General features: G+C 41.2%; 2 pseudogenes; one reads left to right on the top strand and one right to left on the bottom strand.

Moving 5' to 3' along the window:
* Nucleotides 1–2307: 2307 nt before the first annotated feature.
* On the top strand, nucleotides 2308–3527 carry LOC109475395 (annotated as a pseudogene).
* A 5976-nt stretch (nucleotides 3528–9503) lies between these two features.
* Nucleotides 9504–23354, bottom strand: LOC109475396 (annotated as a pseudogene).
* Nucleotides 23355–26172: the final 2818 nt, after the last annotated feature.

Here is a 26172-nt window from a genome sequence, read left to right on the forward strand (position 1 = left end):
CAAGCGATTCCAGATGTCCAAAGCCGTTATATAATCTTTTTGGGAAAAAGAGGTTTATAAAGTTTGTAAGTTGTCTTTGGTCTTTTATGGGATTAACCTCCAGATGATGAGATACCAAAGTAACTTGGTAGGTTATGAAAACTGTCGGACTTTTCGTCAGTTACTAAATGAAAGAAATTTGCATCAGCCAGATATTGATCTTAACGCAAAAAAGATCTTCCAAAAATTTTACGTCAGTCATTTAATAAATGGTTTATTAGTCAAATATAATTATGGGTGCAATTGCAGATTTTTTTCATACCGCTGAACTGATGCAGGGTTTACAATCGCGTAATACACATGATACATGTAACATATTTGCTCCACATACAAGTGTCGCAAGGATCTGTGCGGCTTGCATTCGGCGCCACCAGGTGACCTCAATACGACTTTCCCAAACCATTCAAACCTGGTTGCAGTTAAAAAAGTGCATTTCCCAAGAGAACAACTTCGCAATTCGGGGCGCATGTCCAAGCATATTCCGGGTACAACTCGGGATCGAACCCGGGTCCCGCAGTTTCATAGTCTAACGCTCTACCACTACGCCACCCGGCGCCACGATTTAGGAAATCAGTGACCGAAGATAACCTCGTATAGCGTCATATTGTCGACGACTAGAAAAACTGGTTTTAAACTAGGTCAGAAGATGGTTGAAGTCGCCTGATTTCAAAATAGACAGAGAATGGAGATTATTGTCTTTTTTGTTTGAAACTCTACTTTGGGCTCGTAGATTCTTTGATCGATTCTTTGATCGAGCTTCCAGATTTTTTCCAGATGTGTGACGCTGGCGTTTAAGATGACCTGGTTGCAACAGTTACTGTCAATTTTTTTTGGTCTTATTTTGTACGCACACGTACTTTGGAGAAAATGGGGTATTGTTGGTACTTTAGATTGATTTAAAAAAATTTACGATGTCAGTGACAACCAATAATATGATCGAATGTTTATTTAGTCATAATAATATAAAAATAATATAATTATAACATAAAAATAATTTAGATATAGTAATCGCTCGGCGCGCTGACTGGGAGGTCATTAACCTGGAGGTCATTAAACCTGGTCTGTGTTGGCCAGAAGGTCTTTAACCTACTAGTAGATATAAGACATCCATTTCCTCTTCAAAGTTTACACACAAAGGCCAATTGCACTTCCCCAAAAGCCACTAGTGAGTCCAAACTTACACCACATCATCTATACCCCAAAACCTATTTACCATACAAAATTCAACGTGTCGGTGTTCGCATGTGTGCTTGTGCAAGTGTGTGCATGTATGCATGTGTGTGTGTGTGTGTGTGTGTGTGTGTGTGTGTGTGTGTGTGTGTGTGTGTGTGTGTGTGTGTGTGTGTGTGTGTGTGTGTAATTTTGCGCGTGTGTGCGTATTTATTACACAAAACCATGTACAGAACTTAACATGCCGTTGGCTACCTCTGGCTGTTGATAAAGTTTTAGAGGATTGTCTGAATTTTGTATTGGAGAATAAATACATTAAATGGGTGTATCTTTTCGAGTTTAGAGTGATGTGGAGTTTTACGTCCGTGCTACTGGAAAGGGTCGCAGTTCTAAGATGATTTTATTCAAGAAAATAAATAAATAGACAAAAAGTACATAGTAAACAAAAGCTACACAAAAAGTACACAGTAAATGAAAGCTACATGAAAATAAAGAAGGCACGTTCAGTCTTTATAAACACAATATAATGCATGTCTTTCCAGCTTACCTGTAAACTTTTAAATCACCTAGATCAAAAGATAACGGTTTTGCCCTTCTGACCTTCCCTCACATACCACCGGCTGTCAACTTCCGGGTTTGCGCGCTAAACCTACAGATGTGCTTTGTTCTCCCGGAGAATACTCTATCCCGGTTATATCCGGGCATGGCACACAGGGGATGTTTCTGTATAGCGGATATTTCCGGGAACGGCAGCTTATTTTTTAAAAAAAATCTAATTTTAAACCAAGAAATCCTCTCCTCTTCCGAGAAAGAATTAACACAAATACCTAGAAAATCAATTTTTGAAATAAAGTTCTTTTTCACCCGGAGTATTATGTAAATGTAATTCTAGTTTCCTATTGTAGCGATGATCTAATAACAGCTGTATGTTTTGTCTAGGACAGTCAACGTTAAAGAGACATGGCTAAAATGACGATGACATATTTGGGCTTGGCCATATTGGGTTGTATCTTCTGTGTATGGTCCGGCTACAACTTCAAACACAGCTACAGGGATGGTACTCGTATATGGATACCTCACAGTGTGCTACCACGCAAGATGCCCAACAGGTAAAGTGTGCTCCATACATAACTTAATAAAACTTTGTAATTTATACGAAAAAAGGAAAGCACAACCTAAAGGATATTTACCAGAACATGTAATATATTTTTTTATTATTATTATTTTTTTAATATTAATGATGGCCTGATTTGCATAATTACTGAGACAATGAAAGATATATGATTCGACAATCATTAAGGTTAGTGTGTAATGGTTTGGTGCAGGTTTGAGATCGTGGAACACTATTTTGTAACCATACGGGCTTCCAAATGATCATTCATTCATTCATTCATTGTTCCTTACCTGCCGGGATTGCGCCACTTTTGAAACTTTGTATAACAAATTCGAAAGTTGATATTTATGCAGTTTTCTTGGTTTAGGGATGCAATTCTTTTGCACGTTTTGCCTTGAATTGAGTGTTTACAGGGTTACGTGTGGCATCGTTAAATACAACACGGTGAATATACCGCATTACCCTCGGTCCTCAGCCCTTCGGCAGAGGTCGGGCTGGTACCGAGGGTGGTACGGAATACACATTATCTACATGATAAACTCTTCAGTCTAGATAACCCGTACGTCTTGTAAACAATTACATCGGAATTCAATCTATGTTGTTTTCAAATGCATTATCAGGAAATTTTCTCGAGAGCATGGCGAAGAAATCTGTAACATCAAAAGGAACTTCATGTTCGCGAAGGTCCACAAGGCAGGAGGAACAACGGTGACCTGCATCTTCCAACGCTTTGGTTACGAACACAACTTTACTTTCGTTCTGCCCATGAATAGAAAGAGCGACGTCGGCTGGCCCCACCTCTTCAAACAAGAGGACTTTATTCCATCTGCGGACGGTACATTTAACGTGCTAGTCGACCACACTGTATATCATAAGGAGTTGTTACAGCATATCTTGCCTAAAGATACTGTTTACTTCGCTATACTGAGACATCCACTCGATCAACTCAGATCCACTTTCAATTGGTATGGCCTTGCCAGAAAGTTTAGTTTGTTGAAAGAAGCAGACCCGGTTGCTACGTTTCTTGAAGATCCCAAGAAGTTTCATATCCCTTTTGTCACCCAGCGTAGAGCTCCCTACACATTTTCGAGGAATTTCATGGCGTACGATCTTGGGTTTCCTCTGGGGCTTTTCGATGACCAATCCTTTGTCGAGGAGTATGTTCAGAAGATATCCCGTGAGATCGATTTGGTTATCATTTTAGAACATTTTCAGGAATCACTTGTGTTGCTTAGGCGGATGATGTGCTGGGATTTTAAAGACATCCTTTATAACGTCGTGCCCAAAAATCTGCAAAGTTATAAAAAACCGACAGCAAACTCTGCCAGTCTAGTGGAGGCTCATCGTCGCTGGAGCAACGTAGATTATGAGTTATACGATCATTTTAACGCGACGCTCTGGCAGAAAATTCAAAATGAAGACGGCGATTTTCAACAAGAAGTTCGCCATTTTGAAAATGTCCTTGATAAAACAGCTATATACTGTAACAACGCATTACTGAAAGTTGGGAGTTACAAGGTGAAAGTTAACGAAACAGCCAGAAGGCTGACAATCCCCAGAACAGCTTGGCACGATGAGTTTGAAATAGATCCGTACCTGTGCTTAAAGCTAAAAATGGAGTGGCATGACTGGGTATATGTTTTGAAAAAGAAACACAATCTGATGCCTCGAAATGGTTCAGACACAATTAAAAACACCATACAATACACGGATCCCAAAATTCTGGATCAAACATTGCTATCCAAAGTCTTTAATATAAAGCAGTAAAACCTATGCAAAAATAAACAAAAAAGGGCATTATATTTCACCGTTCTGACGTTTTAGTCATACAAACTCACCTTCATGGCAACTTTATAAAAGACTTTTTTTTTCAAAAAACGTTTACTCAGAAACCCACGTTGTAGAATCCACAATAAAAATGCCAAAAATTCACCCCCGCCCCAACGGGTTTTTAAGTTCTTTTAACGCTAATTTAATTTTTGGGGCTACTCATGATCACCCGCCGCCTTGTACCCATATGGCCTATAACACGCGCCATCCCGTAACAAAACGATGCAGAGTGATTCTCGAGGTTTAAGTGGATGACTCGGTATCTTTAGTTCCCACTTCTGAACTTTTGCTGCTTGTATGTACTAAATGGACCTGGTGAGTTGTGTTTTAACGTTGTTTAATTATTATTATTATTATAACATTTTAAAGAAATTTCAATTGCGATATATATGTATATATTTGTGTGTGTAATTCTGAACTGTATATGTTGTCTTGTTCTTATATTTGTTGTTCTTATATGTTGGCCTGAGATAGAAATAATTACTATTGGCAATGTGTATAACAACCTTACAAACTTTAGCATAGCATTCTCAACATCCGGGCTATTTTATTAGTTAATGTTTTAACCCTAAACAGTACACCTGGGGTCCGCGCGGACCCCAGCACTATATATTCTGTAATATCTTTTTTGTTTTTTTCTGAAATTTTAAGTAATTGTCACCCACAAAGTTGTTTCTCAATACAGTGCAGAAAACTCCGTTTGTACCATTTATAAAAAAATTATATCTGATTTTCTTTTGGGGTTCGCGCAGACCCCAGCCGGCATTCGATCATAATGGATACACTGGCGTTCTTATACATTACCTTATTTCCGTTTTTATATGTTTCTATGCACTCATCGTATGTCTACCAAGTTTTCAGAGAATGGTGTAGTAATAGAATTAAATTTTAATAACTTTGGTGTAATTATGACGTCATATGACGTCAGAGCTAATAATATAGTCCGCCATATTGGATTTTGACCAATGACGTCATCAAATTAGCATATTCTATGCATATTGAATGACTTAACTTATATTTAATTAGGTAAGATGTTATTAATGTTGGAAAAGAAGTGTAATTTAATATAAAACTCAGAAAATTTTTATGTTTAAACCAAAATTACTTCTATTTTCAAAAAAATTGCCTGCTGGAAACCCGTTGCCATGGAAACACAAAAAACATCAACTTACTAGTATTAAACTAATATGAACTTTTTTTCCAGAGGCATTTTAGGAAAGGTCTCCAAATTCGATACTTCTAGCACAAGCCGTTTAGCCGCTATCTGAGATTAAAGTTGGGCCTCGAAAGCCCCTTCAGTCTGAAATGGGTTTAAAAATCGGGTATTTCTTCTTGTCTTCTTTTCTTCACCAAAAAAATACAAAAAAAGTTCAAAATGTATGATTTTTGTATGTAATGTGGACATAGAGGTTCCCACCTCAGTTTGCAAAACAATTGAGCTGGTAGCATGTTGATAATTTCTAAAAATTAGCAAAAAAAACTGTTCTGGGGTCCGCGCGGACCCCAGGTGTACAGATTAATCAGTCCGGGAAGGTGTAAAGTTAAGGGTTAAGACTGATGTTTTACATTTCCTGGTGTTAGTTTATATAGGTTAATCTCATTATGTAATGAGCAAACCAATGCTGGTATTGGCATGATCCGGACATGTATTAGTTAATAGGGACGCAAGAGAACCCAGTCGGCCCGTTTTACGCAGTTCCAACCGGATCCACATGAGGTCGCAGTGCAGAATGCAGATCCAGCTCCAAGCTTACCAGGCGCTGTTGAAAACGGAAAAATGACAAGGAGATGTAAAACCATTCTTTCATTTCGAAACTGCGCATGATGTACAAAACGTTTCTCTGAAATGATTGCACTAACATTCAATCCCCCTTACTTGCAAATAACTATTTCACAATAGAGGATTTTTCATGTACCTAATCGGATGTAAATAAAAACACTGAATTTCATGGCATGATTGCCCGAATTCAAGAAGAAAAATTAAATTCAAAGCTGCATTACGTATTCAAGGTCAATGTAAAAATTTCATTTTCTGGTCATTTTATGACCAGCTTTTAGTAGATTAAATCAACCAAACTCCATTGTAAATGGGTGTCATTCAGGAAGTGGATATTTCAGAATATGACGCCTTACGAGAGTGTTTAAAAGTTAGCTGTCAGCCATGTTTGTTTACATCCTGGTAGTGGTAATACCACAGCCTGAGTGCGCCTTAGATGGTAACCATGAATTTCAGAAATGTGTGAAAATTGCAAAGTTGAAAATAAACTGGAAATAAATTACATTCACTCGAAATACTGCACGATACGTATTTAATAGAAAGATGCTCTTACCATCACAGTAGAAACCCACAACTTGGTCGACACACACCCAGTTAAGCGGACACGGATCCATGTCGCAGTAGTATATATCTACACGTGGAAAATACAATCATTAGTTTACGTACAATGATATTGGTGAATATTATTCTAATAGTTTTTATCCTTATGCAACTCATTATAATGATTAAAGGACTTCTAACCTCCAGAAGGGGGTGCTATATTAAGACAGGCATTTATTTTTGGAAGTGAAAAATGCATATTATTTTACAGTATACCATTAAATGCCCATTTTGCGCGCAAGTCTTCAAACGCATCGAATCCAGGACAAACTCTCCAAATACCCTCAAAACTATCACAGAATACACCACGCTACCCCATTGGTGTCTATGTTTTAAACAAAAAGTTACGTTACAGACCTCATTTCGGGGGCGATAAGAAAAATTCGTACCGTTTTGTGTTTTTTGGTATCTTATCAACTATTGTCCTTCTATGTGTCCTTATCGCCCCTCATTTATGCCGCAAATATTGACGATGAAAAAAACGGCATAATCTAGTTATCCTTTCCATAAGTGGCGAAATCTTATTATCTGGTCAAGCAATACTTACATGCAAATAAGTTGAGAAAATCAAAACACGCAGGATGAAACTGGCTCCCACTGTATTCGACATCCTGATATTATAATTTTCAAGCCACAGGTCAAGCAAAGTAAAACAAGTAATTGCTCAATAATCAGCTTGTTTTTGTGCTTGTCTCCTACCATTTTCGCCGAAAAATTCTATAATTACAGTGTTTATATAATAGTTATTTTATACATGTAACCTATACAATCAGTGGCAAGAGGAACATCAACAGATACCAACTATGCTAATGATGACCTAATTTGCATAATTAATGTGAAAATTCTGTGACTCCTTATTGGTGATTGATGGGATATTTATACCTCGTGACATGTTTAACTTACTTAAAGGTTAACACCACTATTACATACATTTGTATATTATGTTATTTGCATAATTAATGTGGACATTTTGAAATTAATTACTAGTATGACAAAGCATGCCCATATTTCATGGAGGTATGAGATCTCGGAATTCTTGTTTGCATTGTAAATTGAGAAACTGCATACATTGTCACATTCAATATGGGTGTATGCAAGCATTATGTATATATATATATGTGTGTGTGTGTGTGTGTGTGTGTGTGCGTATGTATCTGCGTGTGTATGTATGCGTGTGTTTATGCATGAGTGTGTAGTACATATGTATGCGTGTGCATGTGTGTTTGTACGTGTGTTTGTATGTGTGTGTGTGTGTGTGTTTGTTTGTATGTATGTGTTTATGTGTGTGTGTTTGTATGCATGCGTGCGTGTGTGTCTGTGTTAGTGCTTGTATGTATGTGTACTTGTGTGTGTGTCTGTGTGCCTGTCTGTGTCTGTATATGCGTGCGTGCGTGCGTGTTAGTGTACTAACCTGTTGACACGGACGGCACATAAGAGAGTACTACACAGACTAACAGTCCGTGCGACCACAAAATGCACGAATTAGCCATGTCGGCACACGGCTCTTGCACTCGGTGAGATGTTCAAATATGTGTCTTGCAATAGAAAACGTCGCTTATTTAGGTAGGTTGCACTTTGTCCTATTTTAACGCCCGGTACTTTTGATTGTTAGTGATGGTAAATGAATGACTAAATAACGGTAAACATAAGCTTGTGCTTTCAGCACCCGTCTTTATTTGTGTCCAGACTCAGATATCGTGGTAGTGTCGACAGGTTATCATTACTCGGTTATGGAGGTCTTTAATGATGTAATGTAACGTTATGCCCAACAACAAAAAGTTAAGACTTGCAAGACCGAGCTATTTTGACATACACATAATGTCTGCATCATTTTTGAAAAGTCATGATCACTGTACTTCGAGTTTTGATGGATATTAAAAAAAATCTCTATCCTTCATACCTCTGCGCCGGAATAGATGTCATGCTTTTGTTACTTGGTGACGCGAGAACGTATAAAACGACCCTCGCCTGATAGTCTGATCGTCTCGCTTGATATTTGAGAAATGTTGTGTTCAAATTTGAGTACTGAAATAGTTAATATTTGTTTTCTCACGGATTGAATCACCCCTGTTGTTGCCAGTATAGTACACCTACTTGACATGAAACTGACAATTATGGTACGACCCCGAACAACATATAAACACCCAGACCTACCCATGGTTTCAGATAACTTATTATAGTTTATCGGTATCTATATAACGTTACCATCGACCAAAGTTATTATAACCTAGGAATTTATTTCATTGTCGTGCTGAGAATATTTTCTGAACGTGTGGTTGCCAAAAGGTTCAAATGTATGTCCTTTTAAATTACTAATAGACAGATTGAATTTTTTTTAATTCACAATGACACCTTCTTGTTATCTTTAAGTTCAAAGCGTACCAAAATGAGATAACACACTATCTAACTATTATATTTTAAAGGCTATACAGCTGATCAAGTAAAGGATACGAACCGTTGAAGTTGTTACATTCTTTATTGGCCCGCAACGCAAGTAACTCATGGTGACGTGCAAATGATCATAATATAGTTATTCAAATGTGATTCCTGCATTTCACTCCTGTTTACTTTTGCAACATCGTGGATTTAATCTAAGAGACTTAATGATTTTAAATTCCTGATTGAGAACCAAATCTAGACATAATGGAGAATTCAAAGTGACTTTGAACAAGGAGGTTTAAACCTTTTTGCTTTGACATGCCAATCATGATAAATTCATATGATAGTGGAATAACCCATTGCCAGCCAGAAATGTTATGGCTTGGCCATCCTTTTTGTATACGTAGGTCAGCTGAACAGAGAGTTGCTAGTATAAAGAAATGCCGCAATGAGTGGTACCTGATTTTAGTCAATCTGCAATAAGTTGTTAACACAAGATAAATTCGTGTGTTAGGTTTACATTACACATTATTTTATGTATGTATTATGTTGCAGAGTCCACTTGAACGGCTGGGCTGTTATCGGCGATCAGCGTTAGGAGACGGGGATGCAGTTGTAGCCGGTACGAAGGCCGGTATCTTCACATGTCCACCCAGAACCGCAGGGGGAAGCCATGCAGAAGGTAGAGGCGGCTTTCGCTCCATTGGGAACTGCAGGGAACATGTTACATGTGTACAATCAATGGTGCTGAAATGTTATGAATGATTTAACCTAAATTGCAACAATTCACCCATCATGCTAGGTTAGACAGTACTGGTCCTCTTCAGAAAATGACTAACCCTTCTAACTTATGATTTAGATTGAAGACATATGGTCAAAGTACGTAGTTCATAAAAATGCCCATATATTATGTCAAGGATATCTTGTATAATGTCCTTGATTATGTGTGAGTAGCACAGCTGAAGAATAAATGTCCAAGAAAATGAAGCTTCAGTGTCGTAGACCACTCTAGCCCTGTTGCATAGGTGTTTCAACAACTGCCGTTTGAAAGTGAGCATGAGATGAGAGACACTAAAACCCAACACAAGTTGACATCCAGTCTGTTCCATACATTATATGGATCTTGAGAAATATGTTTTGTTTGTTTTGTTTTGTTTGTATTCTAAATCTCGGTGAGCCTCAAATTAGAGAGCATTTTTTACCAGCATAAATGAACATTTGAGCTATTATATAGATGTGTTTACCCCAAAATACTCACCCTCACAGTGGAACCCAACAACTTGATCCACACAGGTCCAACTTGTAGGACAAGGGTTAGGGTCACAGTAGTCGACATCTGTAGCAACAATAGATACGAATTCATCCGTAAAATATTTCATTAGCTTGGTGAATTGTCAAATAGCAAAGTCCTTTACCTTTGAAACGGCATTAGCTCAGTATTGTTGGTAAATAATATTGTATTTAACAATACTTTGTAGCATGTAGCACTATGTTATAATAATATTTATGTATGTCACAATTATTGCTTTATGCTTCAAGAGACGGCATTGTTACAAGAAATAGCATAAGTTCACAGTGAGCCAGTCACATGAACCCTGAAGAACATTACAGAAACGTCGACTCTTGTTAAAAAGTGGTTGTCAACAAAGAACATTGCTATATATCTTATAATGTAATATAATACAAAGCATACAATGTTAGGTGGCCGAGTAGTAAATATTTTAAAAAGTACCGTTTTCACACAGATCTCCGTCAAACCCAATCCGACAGGCGCACACGTAGGAGTTGACACGATCAAGACATGTTCCCCCATTCTGGCAAGGGTTAGATGCACACTCGTTTATGTCTGAAAAAAATAAAAAAAACAGGTGATTTGCTAAATAATGTTCGTTTAAGGATCGAGCATAGACAGTTTGAAATAAGGCGTTATGAAATGCTTATAAATGAAGAAAATTTTAGTTTAATGACTAAAAGATAATGAAACTAGGGGTCAGAGTTTGCAGAAGCACCATCCCACAAGACAACGAAAAACTTACCAAACAAAATGGCATAATCAACATGGCGGCTAAAATGTCATCCACCGGAATGACGTCAATCTAACCGGAAACACTATGGCGCCTGCATGACGTCAAGATGCAATATGGTGGCGCCCATGGACACGGACAAAATCCTAATAGGGTGTACCATTGCAAACCTGTAAATAGCTTGTTACCTGTTTCACAGAAAACGCCGGTATATCCTGGAGGACAGTCACACATGGAAGACTCAGAGAAACAGGACTTGCAGATTCCACCGTGCTGACACACGTCGGGGTGGCATGGGGTCACAGCTTTGGAAGGGGCAACAGGTACAGGATAACAAATTTAACTTTTCTTTTCTTTTGTACACAATTATTTGTACGTAGCTGAGGTTAACTAAGGACCTACCACCCTTCTCAAGACGATAGTAACTGGCTTCGCTTCGCACTTTAGCTAGATGTCGCTGAGAGCTGCATTTTGAAAAAAAGTGGTCCCAAGCGTTCATGACTTTATTTTATTTTATTTATTTATTCTTTAATTCAGGCCCGTGGCCCATATCACATTGCGAACAGACAGATAAAAATAAATGGAGGCGTGGTAACAAACACAATAAATAATACCTCAATAATCTAGTTGCTATACCTAAAGAAAACAAACTACTTGAAAACTAGGTTAATGTAATGCCTCCAGAATGTGCTGAGGTAGTAGCCGTCAGAGTGAACTAGCGTAGAGATGATCGTATGGTCACTATGAAGTAGCCGAGTTACAAAAGAATACAATTGTTTCCTTCGTCTATCGTCAAAAGTGTCGATTCCGAGGTTGGCAAATAACTGGCTGTTGCTAGTGCTTCTGCTTACAGAGAGTAACAGCTTCAAGGCGCTGTGGTACGCCACTCGCAATCTAGATATCATGCCCACACTATAATCTGCCCATATCTGGGAGCAGTACATAGGAGTGCAATAACTATTAAAGAGAATCCGTTTCACCTCAACTGAACTGTAGCGGAACCGCCGAAGTAACAAGTTCGCTCTGGAATAAAAACTTCTAACCTGGCACCGGATGGCTGAATCATCGGACAGGTCAGGGGTAATGTAATACCCAAGATAATTGGCAGTTGAAACGTATGCTAATGTGGAGCCGTACAACTTCAGTTGAGGAGGTGGGCCATGCAGGCGGAAGCGGCGACATGGGAAGTACATACACATGGTTTTCTTATCGTTAAATAACATGTCGATATCCGTTCCCGCGTGCTCACAGATGTCAATTAGTTTCTGTAGGGCCCTCACAGAAGGACAGATCAAACAAATATCGTCCGCGTACATTAAGTGGTTCACCACAGTATCACCAACAACACATCCCACCCCGGACTTTGATAATTCGGCACTTACATCAGACACATACACGTTGAACAGGAATGGAGACAATAGGCTGCCTTGCGGCAGACCATTACTTGCTGTGAACGTGTCAGAGAGGGTTCGACCCCAGCGGACAGAGAAGGACAAGGTCTCGTACCATATAACAAGAAATCTAACTAGGTACATCGGTACTCCTCGGTCAATGAGCTTCTTAAACAAAGTCCAGTGATTGACACGATCGAAGGCTTTGGAGGCATCAAGAAAACATACGAACACAGGAGAGCCCCGCTGGCGATAGTACTGAATAATCTCCTTCAGAGCAAATACACATAGGTCGGTACCATGACTCTTCTTAAAACCAAACTGGTTACTAGGAGTAACTAAAGAATCCTCGAGGCGTTTCAGTACAATGCATTCAATGAGTTTAGATAGAGGGCTAGCGATGGCGATGGGTCGGTAATTATCTCTGCTAGACGCATTGCAACAGGGCTTCTTAAGGATAGGAACAATTACCACTCGTAGAAGGTTTGGCGGGACATAGCCGTGTCTCAACATAGAAGTAATTAAGATTGAGAGCACAACAGGCAGCCGAGTCCCGGCATGTTTGAGATGCTCCGCAGAGATACCCTGAACATCGCTAGCCTTCCCATTGGGCAGATTATTAATAGCATCACAAACCTCATCTACTGAGATCGTACAGTCTGCACTAACACCTGAGTTAAGTGACTGTGTAACAGTTCGCTTGTAGTGATTCGAGTTTACCGAGTTGAACAGTGACTTATAATGGCTTCGCCACATATCAGCGATATCTGGGGCCCCGGTGTGGCCCTCAACAGTATGGGGAAGGTTAGACTTGGAGCAGTTTTGGGCACGCAAGGCATTCCAAAAACTCTTGCAACCCCCCTGATGCAGGTGCGTGGCTAGTGCGTCCGCTCTGCACTGTGCCTCAGAACGGCGGCACTGCCTAAGTAAAAGCTTGAATTTGGCCCTTGATTTTCTCATAATTTCCCAAACGGCTCCGTGCCTAGGCCGGCCCAACTGCCGCCAGAGAAAGAAGGCGTCTCGGGCGGCATGGTGGGCCTCCTTCACAACGGCGTTCCAGCCAGGTACAGAATGGGGGGAGGAGCGTTTAGAATTAGGAAGAGAGGCAGAAGCAGCTGATTGTAGAGTGTTTATTATCTGAGCAGAAAGGTGAAGGATAGCATCCTTATGAGTACTATTGTTACAGTTAGGGTCGTTACAGTAGAGAACATCATCGGGAACGGTGATCTCCGACAGGAGGTATTCAGAATAGGTATGGTAATGAAGCAGGTCAGCTGGAGACGCACGCTCCCAATCAATACTGTCAACAACGGGAATACCACCACCAGCTGTGTTTGTAAACAGCGTGACCGACTCCCAGTCAAATACAACTCGTAATGGGAAATGGTCTGAGGACAGTAAGTCGTAGTGAACCTGGATGTCAATAATGTTGTTATGCATGGCGTCTGAACAGACGCAATGGTCGAGCCAAGAAGTTGAACCGTGTGCGTCACTTAAGTACGTAAAAGTATCGTTTTGGAGCAACTCAACATCACTGACATGCAGGTTGTTATCCTGGCAAAAGTCATACAACAAAGGGGCAAAACGGCCCTCAGTACGAGTGTTAAAATCACCCAATATACAAAGATTAGAGATACCTAGATCGTTACATAAAGCTTCAATTTTACCGAGTTTCTCCGTAAACATTTCAACATGGTCAATACAATCAGTCGGCATGTACACACAGACAAGAAGCAATTGTTTGGCACCAGAGATAATTCTGGCGGCTAAGATACGATCATCGTCAACATTCTCAATACTAACCTCCAGACCCCTATTCTGTCTCCAGAGGACAGCTAGACCGCCGTAAGGGCGACCATGGAGAAAACCCTCTTCCGTGTTTATAGGTGAGGTACCATACGCTAGAAAATCAACATCAAGTTCAGATAAAAAATGTAAGTCCTGTGGAAGGAGCCAGTGCTCCTGCAAGAGAACAATGTCAGATGTCTTACAAATGTCTTTCACAGTCTGAACAGAGTTCTTGACAGAACGACAGTTATATGACACGACCTTCAGGGAGCCGGTTTGTCCTTGTTGGAAGTCCATCTAGAGTCCTGGGGCACATTTCTTGGGTAGAACCTTCTCACCAGGACACCGCTGGGCCAGAAGTCTGGAGACAGGATGTTCTCAGAGTCCGCCTTCTCTATCACGACCTTAAAAGACGAGTAAGAGTCAAAGCGAGTCTTCAGCTTCTCACATCCAACTAGTTGTGTGCCGTTGTCCTGGAGAAACTGGGTCAGAGAGTCAACGGTAGTATCCACGCTGAGTCGGGACACGAACACCTCAGCTGGACGGGGCTTGGCTACTCGGAGGCCTCCGTTGTCGGATGCCCTACCAACGATAGCTTTGCCTCGACGACGACGCTTGACTATTGTGAAGCCGGTGTCGTCTTCCGTAACACTGGGCCTGACCGGCGAGGGGGCCGACATTGTTGTTCCTGGCGGAACCACAGCTGGCTGACGCTGGGGTGAGCGTGAGGTGAGTGTACGAGACGACTTACCCTGGCCCAGCACAGATGCATAAGACTTGTGCCCTTGTTCGTTACTGTCACTGTTAGGGGCCTGGTTCAGGTGAACGTGTTTGTTGTCACGGAGAAGTTGCACTTCCTTCCGAAGAGAGGAAAGCTCGGATTCGAGGTTCGCGACCAGTCGTGCGCTGTCCGCCATGCTTTTGGAAAGTTCGGATCTAAGCCCGACGTTATCCTGAGAGGCTTCTCGGATAGTTGCCATCTCCTGCCTGACTAACCTTAGTTCCTGAAGGCACAGCGAAACGTCCATGTTGGTCAAGTCAACAGCTGGGAGGTGAAGATGCACTGAGGCAAACATCGCTGCAGCGGCACCTGTGCCGGCGGAGTCGAGTGAAGGGTTTTGAGGATGTCCAACATATTAGACGTGTTCTTGTTCGCACCCTGCCGTTTCCTGTATCTGTCCGTCGGGTTGCAGAGAGCGTAGACCAGTTTTTTACTGATCTCAATTTCTTCCTCCGTGTAGGTCTCGCAGCAAACTTTCACGATGAGGTCGTTTGGTGCGGCGTCCATCTTGTTTACGATGTAGCACAGCAGATCATTCACGATAACTTTGGAACGGTCACAAGCATTACTGCTAGCATCAGCGTCACCGCAGCTCGAAGATCTACCAGTAGTGTTAGAAGCACACCTGGAGCACAGCATGAGGTCTCCCTGGCATAGCCGAGCTCCACCGACCTTGCAGACTTCGCAGTTTGTCATGGCTGAGGGGGAGGGGGGCACCCTCAGAGATCGAGCCGACGGAGAGTAATCCAAACGAAAAGGTTCATGAAGAAAATGAACGTGCCGGATACTCGGTCAATAAAAGAGCATCCTAGTAAAACCAGGGAGCCCGTTTAGGCTCGTAAAACACCAAATAAAACGAACTAAAAAGACTGAGGAATGGGAGAGCAGAAATCCCACGTCTTGCTCTGAAAGCGACACCTAGCGATCGATAAAGGTGGTCTTTACCGTGTATTCTTGAAAACTGTCCAATTGGGCCAACGATTTACCACTTTGTACATTCATTGAAACATAATCTATTGGAAAGTAGCACACTCCTCCCAATTTTATTGCTTTAAATGAAATGCTTAATAAGCACTTTGACCATAAATACTAGTGATTTCTATAACTTACGAGACTCGCAGACGTAGTTGTGTTGTTCCGTGCAGGCGTGGAAGTCTCCTTTGTAACTCTGGTCTCGGTCCAGCAGCACACAATGTCGAACGGGCCGTACATATCTTCCGCCATCCATGATGACTGCACTGTTGACATGTCATACATAGTTTGTTCAGCATAGACAGAAAAACATAGAAATACAAAGTCTAACCAACTAGCTATACATATATGCTGCGTATATGTATCAATGTTGTGAAATGTCTTCTAAAAAGATAGAGATTTCAGAGTTATCCTGACCAAGGGCGTGCTGGATGGCCTTTAGACTTGACCTTCCCATTAATCAACTGTCAAAATCACCTCCCACCCGCCATACCACCGAAGCTATTGACAAGCAGAGACGCCGAATCATCCACTCAAAAGAATACTATTTGCATCTGCAAGTAAAATTGGAACTCACACGACATCGGAGATCCATCGCGATGTGGAGAAGTGTCGGTGTCTCTGACTTGATGAAAGTCCAGTGAGAGACATCGTTGGTGTTCCGGATGATGTTAGTCAGCATCTGCTGCTCATGCGACTGTTTGATGTCCACCAGCTGCCCTCCCATGAAGACACAGGCTGCCGAGGCCTCCTTATGTGACAGGGCGTCCCTGGACTGTCGGTAGCACTTGTCGTTGTGGACTGTCGTGTTTAGGTAAACACAATTTGCATAATCAAGATAAAAATGTTGGTGTTTTACAGACATTTCAATTAAAACGTTAATCGTAATTACGAATCAGCATCCTGTGTCTTAACATCATCTATAAAGTAAATGAATTGGTGACACCTTTTCTTCCGTTACAGACAGGTGATTTGAGTCCACATGAACAAAGATTTTAGTAGCCTGTCTACATAACCGGGCTGCATTTTGACAGTTTTTATCATGTTCTATTCTAGAGCCCAGATTGCCATTATTAAATAAGTAAATAGGTAAGCATTTACAAGGCTTATAAGTGGCCCTGAGAGAATCACCTCACCTATCCCTTGAGAAAATCAATAATATCTAAATGCACATGCTAGCTTCAGTGCACAATGAGCCAGTCATAATTGCCCTCATAAAGATGACGGTCATCAGAACACCGGCTTCAGATCTAGACTTCGTTAAACAAGTGGTTATGAATAAAGAACTTTGCTATTCAATGTGTAACGTTACCTGTTTCGCAGTTCTGGCCTGCGGTTCCAGACGGACAGGTACAGGTGTAGCCAGTCGGACTGTATTACCTGGATGTCTAACCTTCATCGACGAATCACATGTCCGCTTGCCTCTGGTATCGCATTAGCAAGAGGCCGGGCAACATTGCAACACATACCTTCAGAAACACTTTGCGGTACCCAGGATTAGGATGGTCGGCATATTCCATGGTCGTGATTGTAGATGACGTAATGATATTAGGCCAGGTTGATTTGATTATATGGATGACATCCTCCGGGAACCCAAAAATTGATGCGCGCGTGCGAATAAAAAAAGTTTTGCAAAAAAAAGGTTGTTTTCATTTTGAAATCTACGTGGTCATGAGGGTTGAACAAATGGGACAGAATATGGTTTGGCGAATAATCTAGTCTTTAAGTTCATTTCTTTACAATTTTGTCTTTTTTCGTTTGATTTTGGCATATTAGGACATTGGTATGATTTTTTTGTAACTTACTGTATATTTTTGCTCATTTTGCAACTGTTTTGTACGATTTACAGTATGATTGAAAACTGTTTTTTTTTAAACGGCCGAAAATTCAAGCGCGCGCGGATGTCATCCATATAATCAAATCAACATGGCCTTAGGCACATAAAATTGAATGCGTGGGTCATTGCGCACGACTTCCGTGCAGCATGACCCCAGGTAACCCGCAATGTTCGATGTGGTCGAGCAGTGTTCGATGGCCAACGGCAGATGGAACGGGCCATTCTTTAGATCAAACGTGGAACGGGTATAGCACTTTTGGCCTTTTTGGGGGGGGGGGGGCTGATAATAGCCATTAAAGTCCCTTAAGATGTGATACTAAAGAGACAGAAAAGAGACAGACGGGTAAGGTATCTGCCCCATTATTGAGTTATGCCACACAGAAATGACAGGAAAAGTACAGACAGAAGGACCACATTACAACAGCCGTGTTGACAGTGATGTGAACAGACGTGTTAGCCACAAGGACGGCTAAGGGTATTAGGGGGTGTATGGAGTGCAGTTTTATATACAAAACCCAGTAACAGTCTTTGTTGTACTATTACCGTTTCCTATCAAAAGAGTTTTAGGCAAATATACTTTTCACATTTTATTTTACTGTGTCAACACCAGTTGCCTAAAATATTTTAGCAAAATGGACCGGCCAAAGAAAAAAGGGTATTTGGTTCAAATAGCAATGCATGTTTGCAACATACATTGATTCACTAGAATTTAAACCAAAAAAAAATATGATTAATATAAACCATGCATAGAACTGATCACAGGATAATTTTAGTTCCTTTTTGGAGGAGCTAGAACATTTGGTACATCAAAGACCGTATTCTTGATTCTTGGGTTATAGTTTGGACACTGAGCCACCGGTCCACTAATTTTCCCACACCGGTAAGTAATTTAAAAAAAATCCACTTATGTTGCAACCTCTCCACCATTCTGAATAAAAAAGTTATAAATATTAATTTCCACACAAGATGCCCCACAACTTGCATTAGCAGTGGAGTGTTTTTGCTTGAAAAGGTTATTCATATAAAAATTGCTAACATTTTTTAAATTTGCACATGAAATTCTATCTTCAACACAGGTCAAATAAAGAAGACTATCTAGTGCTACCCAATTTTTTTACACATATCTCATTATGAATGTTTTATGCTTCAAATTTTGAGTCAATGTTGATTCAATGATCAAAAATTCTAATTACCAACTTGGATTTATGGATCACTAGATAGTCTTGAGAAAGTAAGTATCAAAGTTGAAATCCAGTCCTGTCCTCCTTTTGATATCATTTATTAAGATAAAGTAAAACATTTTTTTAGTAAAATATGTATATGCACTTGGAATCTGCTGAATTTTTAATGTGACCACTAGGTAGTAGGAAATGAGAACAGGACTGTTTGAAATGTGACATTTTGGAAATAATGAAATCTGGACCATGGCTCTATTTTAATTTAAGCTGAAAGGGAAATTATTTTTTCATAAATCACAGAAATCACAAACAAGCTTGCTGAGTAAAAGGATACATTTCTTAGAAATTCAGCACAAAGTATAATGCTTTCATTTCCAAAACTTCATATTACCAAAAGGCAATCCAGTTACTCAGCACTACTACAGAGCCACAATCCAGAGAGACCAAGGATGTCGTATTCATACCTTCTTCCACTTCATCGATAACGTGAGTGGCGATGGCAGGGTCTCCGATACGGTTAGTCGCAGAACACTGGTTGGTTCCGACAGCGTCAGGCTGGATAGACCTCAGCCTCAGCGTGCCGGCGATCTGGTCCACGTCTGTGTTGGTGGGGAGGGTCCCGTTGACTCTGGTCCAGGTGTAAATGGCAGGAGGGTTGGCAGTGTCCACAGCACAGCTGAGGGTGACAGTGCTCCATTGCACAACCTTGTCTGCTGGGTCCCTTGAGATGGTGGCGGAACTAGGACCATCTGGTTGGAACAGGCATTCAACATAGAATAAAGACATGCTAAAAAGATTTCATTCCTGGCACTCTCGGTAGTTCAAGTACAGTCTTAAATTTCAGATGGAGACAATAAATCATTTGTCTGAAAATGAGATGGTTTTCAGCTAAATACTTTGCAAAGCAAATGCATAATGTCTACCTTGACATGGTCTAGCTAACAAAATACTACTGTTTATTCTTATTCAAACACCTGCATATATATGGTGAGAAGTCCTCCAACACATAATGTAATCCAACACCACAGGGTCTTTTACCAGTTACCATGGTGACGGACGTCTGGTGCAGATCATTGATTTGTTTGGAGCAGAAGAAGTAACTAAGCAAAAACAATATGTCTTGCTTCTGCAAAGATAAACATAATGATGGAGTGGTAGACTTACACTGGACCTGAACGTTGACACTGTTGGTCAGTGCTGTAGGGTTGTCTCCAGGCAGCTGCGGGACTCCGTTGTCGGCTGTGCAGGTATACTGGCCTGCCGCGCTCCTCTGGATGTTGGTGATGGTCAGGGTTCCCGTGTTTGGATCCTGGGCGGCATCGGCAGGCAGGTTGTCACCTGTCCAGGTGTAGGTAGGTGCGGGGATGCCACCTGACTGACAGGTGAGCACCACCTGGGCGTCACCTTCCTTAGCTATCAGGCCAGGGGCGGCTGTGACTGTCGTGTCCTCTGGAGCAACTAAACAAGGAGGGAAAAGTCAATTTGGCCACATCAATTTAAATTGTTAGTTCTTGGACTTTTTAAAAAACAATTTGAAGCGACAGGGCAAAAAAAAGATACCTGACATCCTCAGATAGCCCGAAAAGCTATGACAAAAGCCCTGATGTTAACATACCAGGCTGCTTTGATAATTCAAACAATACTTTTTGAACTTTTCATCAAACCACCATATCGATAGATGGAAAAAATTGTAACAACTAACAAGACAAGGAGCTTTGTATAACTGGACCAAACATGAGCATTTTGGAGTTGACTCAGAACCTGATTTTTTTTTTCAAATCAGAAAAGAATCCAAGACCCAATTGATTAAATTGACATGCATTTATATTTTCTTTAACTCATTGTAACATAACATAGACTTACACTGCACGATCAGGGTCCTCTCTTTGCTGTCTGAGGTTCCATCGCTGAAGGTCATAGAGAGCTGGTACTGCCCTGCCTCGTTCTTGGTCACGCTGAAAAGTTTCAAGCTGGCCTGTCCAACAGGCTCCGCCCTGCCCTTGAGGTGGACATTAACATATAGGATTGTAAAGTCCTGTTCACAGGGGATTTCTAATCAATGTCAATCGAGGCCCATTTTTGAACTTGACCTTGGTCTTCCCAAGGGTAACCTGAGTGCCAAAAACCATTAACATTGAACCACGCCTTCAAGAGTTACACTCAATAGTCCCCCACACTAAGTGATTTTATAGCCTTCTCGACAAAGGCAATAATTGGAATTGTGAATTTCATAGATTTATTGAGAAAACTTGCTGTGATCCAATGGGCGCAATCTAATGCATGTTAGCCATACTTACTCGCCAAGCAGCAAAGACGTTGAAGGATCCATTGTTGACCTTGTTGGCAATCCCGCTTGATGGCTGCTTTTTCCAGACCTCAAACAGCATGGTGGCACCAGGCCTGGTTGTATACCCATATTCCAGAATAGAGTCGTCACCGAGGTTGGTTCGAGTGGTGCCATCATCAGGAAGGGTAATCGCATTTTGAGCTGAAAAAGACCAAGATTCGGTCAGCCACAACTGTCTACATCCCACATGCTGGCTTTTACACCATTATTAAAGTTAATTAACATCTTGCTCAGTATAAATTCACCTCTACATGTCTGTAGCATGAAATGACATATTTTGCCTGTACAAATCTAATTAGAATTTTAAAAGTATGGACCATGGGCCTGAAACTGTGTAGAAAACATTGTAATTATATCATTTTGTATTTCATGGGTGGTTTCTAGTCAAGAATACAACAAAAATCCACATTCAACTATAAACTAAGTACATGTACTACAGAAATCCCTGCAGAAGTCATACCTGCACTAATGGGTGACATAACAAAAATTTTGAACATTGTACCTCACAGGTTTGTTTGTCGACAGGAGTAGGGGGTGGTGGTGGGTTGAGAATAGAGGGGAGAGCGAGGCCACGTGTGCGTCCTCGCCTAGCTCTGTCCAAGTGTCAGGGGTGACGGCGGGAGCACATGTGTCCGGGCCGTGGTGGGCGGAAGTGAGAGGGGACTGACCGGAAGGGGGAGGGACACGGGCAGCGGGCAGATTGTTTGGCAAATTAACAAAAATGACATTGGGGTGACATTTTTCCTCAATTGCTAAGCACAAAGAAACATAACATGTATTTGTACCCTTTGGTGAGAGGACATTTTTGCTACCAGGCTGCTACGGGTATACAATTGTAATCTTAAAAACAATTCCAACTGAAATGTTTCCATGTGAGACCACAAGATAACCCAGACATTCCCTGGGGATTAGGGCTGTCAAACCTGGAATACTAACAGGATATGTGTAGCTGGGGTCACCACTAAGGTCAGGTATACGTACACAACTGTCATAAATGGCATCAGCAAAGGTGCTATATTACAGTACCCAACCATACACTCAAATCATGGGACTAGACATGAACCCATGAAAAATATAAACCTACATGAATGAGGTGGTGTAGCATTGTAGTGGAAAGCTTTGCTCTTTGTGCCATGAAAAGGTTCTTGTCATATTATTTTAGCTAGGTGCAAAAACACCAAGATTAAAATCACTTAGAAAAGGAAAAAGGTTACTAGGTACTGGATCTCCACTAATGCAGTATCCGTGGGAAAATTCTCTCTCATCTGTATCATGTCATGCACACAAAAATCCTCAGGGCAAGACTATTGTTTACTCTCTAATTTCATGCCTAATTTCTCATGGTGGATTTGCAAATGTTAGTCTATCACAGGTCACCAAGGGCAGCAACGAAACAATTTCAAACCCAACCATAATTACAAGTAACACGGGGGCATACAAAATTACACTGTATTCCCTGACGCATTCATAGCTGTACACTGCACAATCTTAATTCTTCAGCTGGTGTTGCTAACGTAGCAATTGAAAGCGTCTCGACACAGCTGTGTTTAAATATAGACCCACACTACAAGTACTGTAGGTTGAGTAATCTGCTTTGGTCAAAGTCCAAAGAACTATGACCTCATCAAACTACTTTGCACAGTCCCATGTATTCAGGTGGGATTCAAAATCTTTTAATAACAGGCAAGTCCGACATTTAAATTTAAATAAAAAACCTTTAAGACTGCATCATTTCCCTGTATCCACAAAGAGCAAAAAGTACATAACAAAGTCATAACATACATTTAGTACCAGTATCCATGTAGAAAACAGAATTGTTTTATTTGTGAAACGTCTTTGACGAAAATGTAGTTTATTGAGAAAGAACAGTATGGATATCTAAAAGCTTACATCTAGACAGGTTTCCTCCAACCTCAAGCCTTACCTGCAGAAAATCCCGCCGCACTTATCGTCACCAAAACCGCCGCGATTATCTTCAGATCCATCTTTGCTTGATACAGCTGCTTCGGCAAATGTGTGTGGATTATTGCTGGTGGTGATGTGTCGCTCTGGTCGGGTGAATTTACCGTTACGAGTGAAGAACAAGCACGGTTCACAGGCGCGTCCTTCCGGGTCTGTTGCAGGGTGAAGATCTGGCGTCCCAGCCGCGCCACAACGAGGCTCCGCCAGTTCAAATCGGCGGCGGCGATGAGATCACTTCCGGTTTCACCTTATTTGGACCGACGCCTCCTTATTTGGTCATGAAATTCGACACGTGTTAGCTGCGAAACACTCTGCATGGTGTTATTATAGAGCACAATGAGAAGGTAAAGAAACCCAGACAGGTTTAAAGACAAACTTCACGCCTTTGCGCACAGTATGACTGCATTACCAACATCGGAAGACAGGGCTTAGGTTCCACCCACTTCCAACAGTGGGGAAAGGCGAGGAGCCGGGAAAGGAAACACATATCAGCAGACAACCTTAGAAGACTTCATTTTTATTTGCAAAAGATTTTAAACCGCCTTGATAAACTACTCACTTTTTGAAATCACTAGATATAGAATTGGGACTTACCCCAAAGTTTCGGTTGACTCAATCAACCTTGTTCACGGAATGGACCCGTTTAGTCTTGAAACTTTTTCTTATATTATTTCGTGCTGTAACAACTTTTTCTAGAGATGTTATTAGTGTTTTTTAGACGCAATGCTAGGAAAACACGCAAGGATGCAGTTATGCGAGATGGCAAACATCACTAAGCATCAAATGTTACCGGTATAATGTCGTTGTCTCTATGATGACTATTGTGGCCGACAAGTACAAAATTTTACACCGCAACTTTTGGTGTTTTACACCGCAACTTTTGGTGTTTTACACTGCAACTTTGGGTGTTTTACACTGCAACTTTTCCTGTGTTTTACACTGCAACTTTTTCTGTGTTTTACACTGCAACTTTTGCTGTGTTTTACACTGCAACTTTTTGTGTTTTACACTGCAACTTTTGGTGTTTTAGACTGCAACTTTTGCTGTGTTTTATACTGCAACTTTTGCTGTGTTTTACACTGCAACTTTTTGTGTTTTACACTGCAACTTTTGGTGTTTTACACTGCAACTTTTGCTGTGTTTTATACTGCAACTTTTGCTGTGTGGAAAACTTACACCCCTCCCCTTTTATAATGGACGGTCCCCCTGTCAGGTCAAAGGTGACAAAGATGGCGGCGGCCTGACAGTCACAGTGCCGTGCTGTGACTGAGTGTGAGACAGCAAAATAATAATAAGCAACATAATTTGTAATCACTGGACCTGGTCGAAACATTTTTAAATTTATCCCGATCTATAGGCCAAAGCTAGAAAAACCTTTAGAAAAAACTAACGTCACAACGTAGCCAAGCTTTTCCTCTAAAAAACTTATGCACGAAAAGGATAACTCAGTCGACGTAGTTTGCATGCCATCGTTGTCACCTTTGACCTGACAGGGGGACCGTCCATTATAAAAGGGGAGGGGTGTAAGTTTTCCACACAGCAAAAGTTGCAGTGTAAAACACAGCAAAAGTTGCAGTGTAAAACACCAAAAGTTGCAGTATAAAACACACCAAAAGTTGCAGTGTAAAACACCAAAAGTTGCAGTGTAAAACACCAAAAGTTGCGGTGTAAAACACCAAAAGTTGCGGTGTAAAATTTTGTTCTTGTCGGCCACGGTAGATGACACTAGAGACGAGACAGACTGACAGTCATCACTTTGCACGGTGTCCATGAGTAATCTACCTTCCTTTATAATATAAGATCATACCTGAGCATTGATCATTCATTTCCCGCCAAATCCTTGACTCACTGGCCTGTGCGACTGTGACAACTTTTTTTGGTACGATGACGTTTGATTTGCCCTCGAGACAGTTATACAAGGACCAAATGGACAAGCTGAAATATCATTACGTTCCACGGGAATTACATTACATCCAGTCTGTAATGGAGGCTGGTAAGATGGTAGGATCATTGTACCGCACCAGAAAGTACCTAACTCCTTCTGCCATCTTGTATCCGTCCAAAAATGGAATACTGTTGTCACATCTGGGCTGGAGCTGCACAGAGCTCGTTGAGCTGTTTAGATAGGGTCCAAAATCGTTTGCGAAATCTCGTTGGGAGAGACCTGCACGCCACCTTACAACCGCTTTCACACCGGCGCGATGTTGCAAGCCTGGCGTTACTATATCGATATTTCCACGAAATATCGATATAAATATCTGACCACGCAGTCATCACTGTAACCCAAAACATGTAAGTGGCTCTCACGAGCCTTGTTTTGAGGTGAATCTGAAGTAAATTTAAAAAAAAGAATGCGCTGGGCCAATGTTGCTCTCTTTTTATCATATTATGTGAGATCGTAATCTATTTTTGTATGAAATATTAAACAGGAGCATCCGTATATTTGTTCTAAAGAAGCTTCTATCTGCTACAGATGTTTGCTAATTACACAGGAAAGGAAAAATGAACGGTCTTTGAAGATAGATGGAATATTGTGATTTTGTTAGCATACTTACCGCTGGTCATGTTAGCCTCCTGTGCAGGCCCCGCGGCGGTGGGGAAGAGTTTTTAACGCGTTATTCTAATATAGCCGGCCACCCTACATAGCCGCTTTCCGCCCACGGGGCCTGCTCCCATTCGGCAAGAAAAAAGGGAAATTAAAAATCACTTTAGACAAATTGGTATGGACTTGCGAAGTTTCCGCACCCCGGAGCGCCCTCCGCCAGCCGACAATGGCCGAGGCGCGGCGTTGTCATGCCCCCGTGGGCATGGCTGGACAACTTTCTAACGGTCAACGGGTTCAGTGTGTGTTTCAAAAAGGTAAACAAAATCTTACCGTGTTGCCTGGCTTGTCGATCGCCATGAACGCGAGGGAAAGAGGCAAGCTGGCGGCCAGACATCCGGGGATCTTCCCAATTGACAAAGGGTCACATTTGCGAAACTA

This window comes from Branchiostoma belcheri, unplaced genomic scaffold (assembly GCF_001625305.1).
Source record: "Branchiostoma belcheri isolate BF01 breed outbred unplaced genomic scaffold, Haploidv18h27 scaffold338, whole genome shotgun sequence".
NCBI classification, from domain to species: Eukaryota; Metazoa; Chordata; class Leptocardii; order Amphioxiformes; family Branchiostomatidae; genus Branchiostoma; species Branchiostoma belcheri.